This window comes from Morone saxatilis, unplaced genomic scaffold, assembly GCF_004916995.1.
Source record: "Morone saxatilis isolate NCDOM2014 unplaced genomic scaffold, NCSU_SB_2.0 Contig14, whole genome shotgun sequence".
Lineage (NCBI taxonomy): Eukaryota > Metazoa > Chordata > Actinopteri > Moronidae > Morone > Morone saxatilis.
The window spans coordinates 268,017-270,882 of NW_023339696.1; the positions used below are offsets into that span (position 1 = coordinate 268,017).

The following is a 2,866-nucleotide window of genomic DNA, read 5'->3' on the forward strand; positions in this document are numbered from 1 at the left end:
CTGGACCAGCAGCCCACAGCAGGAGGACAGGTGGACAGACTGGCAGCAGTAAGAGAGGTGTGGAAAGTTTCGAGTCCTCTCCTTTGGCCTGTGCAACGCGCCGGCCATGTTCGAATGGCTGATGGAAAAGGTGTTAGCCGACATTCCCCAACAGGAATGTCTGGTCTACCTGGACGATATCCTGGTCCACGGGAGCTCCTTCCAAGCAGCCTTGGAGGCCCTGCGGCAGGTTCTACAGAGGATAGCAGCGGCAGGTCTGAAGCTCCACCCTGACAAGTGCTGCTTCATGAGGAAAGAGCTGGAGTTTCTGGGACACAGAGTTGTGGAAGAGGGCATCAGCACGTTGGAGGAAAAAGTGCGGGCAGTGAAGAACTGGCCAGCCCCCACCAACTTGCAAGAGCTGAAGAGCTTCATTGGACTGGCGTCCTACTACAGGTGGTTTGTGTGCGGCTTCTCTTGTATAGCTGCACCTCTGTTCCGCCTGCAGCAGAAAGACTGTGATTTTACCTGGACTCCTGAGTGTGAGCGGGCCTTCAGCTCTTTGAAGAAGGCCTTGACAGAGTCTCCCATCCTCACCCCCCCGGACCCCAACCTGCCATTCGTCCTGGACACAGACGCCAGCGATGTTGGAATGGGGGCGGTGTTGAGCCAGGTGGGGCCTGAGGGGGAGAAGGTGGTGGCGTACTTCAGTAAAACTTTCAACAAAGCTGAACGGCGCTATTGTTTTGTACTATTAGAGCTCCTTGCTATTGTGAGAACACTAAGCCACTTCAAGTATTACCTCTGCGGCCTGCCCTTCATGGTCTGAACTGACCATGCAGCCCTCCAGTGGTTGATGTCCTTCAAGGAGCCAGAAGGGCAAATTGCACGCTGGCTTAAGGAATTGGCGCTGTACGTCTTCAAAGTGGAGTGCAGGGCTGGAGCTCGCCATACCAATGCTGACGCCATGTCTCGGCGCCCCTGTGCTCACAGCGGCTGCCGATACTGTGACAAGAGAGAGGCCCGGGAGAAAGAGCTCCGTATGGAGGAGGAACGAGATCCCATGCATAATGGAGACGGGCCGGTCTGCAGAGGGGCACAGATTGTCGACTCACCCGAATGGAGAGCGCAGCAGGAACAGGATGCTGATCTACAACCAGTGCTACAGTGGGTGGAGTCAGGACAAAAGCCACAGTGGAATGAGGTTGCGGGGTGCTCGCCTGCCACCAAGGGACTGTTTGCAAAGTTTGAGACTCTCCGGGTGAAGGATGGAGTGCTCCAGAGAGCCTGGAAAGAGCCAGCTACAGGGGAGGAGAGGTGGCAGGTGGTGGTCCCCAGAGCACTGAGAAAGTCGGTGCTAAAGGCCTCTCATGGCACTACGGGAGCAGGACACTTCGGGGTCTCAAAAACGCTTCGTGGACTCCGGCAAAGTTTCTACTGGGGCCAGCTCAGGAGAGATGTTGAGGACTTCTGCCGCCGTTGTGACCTCTGTACAGCGCACAAAGGTCCCCCAGATCAGTCTCGCGCCCAGCTTCAGCAGCTGGCGGTGGGGGCCCCTATGGAGAGGGTGACGGTAGACATAATGGGCCCGTTCCCTCGCACAGACAAAGGGAACCGGTATGTTCTGGCCGCCATGGATTATTTTACAAAATGGCCAGAGGCGTATGCCTTCCCGGACCAGGAGGCAAAGACTGTTGCAGATACTCTGGTGGAGGGCATGTTTGCCAGGTTTGGGGCGGCCGAGGTCATACACAGCGACCAGGGAAGACACTTTGAGTCAGGCGTGTTCTCTGCTATGTGTGACCGTCTGGGCATGCAAAAGATTCGAACTACACCTTTACATCCTCAGAGTGATGGACTGGTCGAACGGTTCAACAGAACCCTGGCAAAACAACTCGCCATCCTTACTGCAGAACATCAGCGTGACTGGGACATGCACCTCCCTCTCGTCCAATTGGCCTACAGGTCGGCTGTGCAGGATTCCACCTCATGCACACCTGCCTTGCTCATGTTGGGGCGAGAGCTGCGGACGCCAGCAGAAATGGCTTTTGGCAGACCCCCAGACACACCGGCGATTCCACCTGGACCAGAATACGCCAGGAGACTCCAGGACCGAATGGAGTCAGCTCACACCTTTGCCCGCAACCAGCTGCAGTAAGCGGGCATGAGGCAGAAAAGAAACTATGACTTGAGGGCCAGAGGGGGGGACTTCAAGGCCGGGGACCTGGTGTGGGTGCATAGTCCAAGGAGAAAGAAGGGCCGGTGCCCTAAGTTGGACTGTCACTGGGTGGGCCCCTGTGAGGTATTGGAGAAGCTGGGTGAGGTGGTGTATAGGGTCCAGCTGCCACCTAAGGGGAGACGGGTGGCCCTCCACAGGGACAGGTTGGCCCCATACAGAGGCGATGCACGGTCACATCAGCGCCCTGGACCCTCTGCACATTCCCAGAAAAACTGGACAACCAAACCCCCAGATTCACTGACTGTTTCCCCTACTGAATCCACACATCCTCCCCCACCCCTAAACTCAATCCCTGCCCTTCAACAGGTTGTTCCAAGACTGCAGGCGCAGCCGCTTGTGTTCACTCCAAGGTGGCCTCAGAGACAGAGAAGGCCCCCCCAGAGACTTTTCATGTGATCCCTTGGGGTGAGGGACTTTGTAAGGGGGGGGCAGTGTAGCGACCCTGCAGTAATGTTCAGTGAGTTAATGTCATGTTTGGGATTGAATGAGTAGGTAGGGGGCGGGGTGCGAGTGTGACGGGGATGAGGGCTGTGCGCGTGCGTGTTTGTGAGAGCGAGCCTGAGGTGAGCGCGAAGGACACAGTTAGAGAGTTACGGCTAACTTTATGTTTTTGGTTGTTTTGGCGTGGTTACGGCCGACAGTAACCTG

The 2,866-nt window shown here is 56.6% G+C and overlaps 1 protein-coding gene across 1 annotated transcript in view; it reads left to right on the plus strand.

The window, feature by feature from the left end:
- The window catches only part of prrg2 (proline rich Gla (G-carboxyglutamic acid) 2), a gene marked incomplete in the record, with an annotated part of 5,729 nt that overhangs the window by 1,111 nt on the left and 1,752 nt on the right, over positions 1 to 2,866 (plus strand).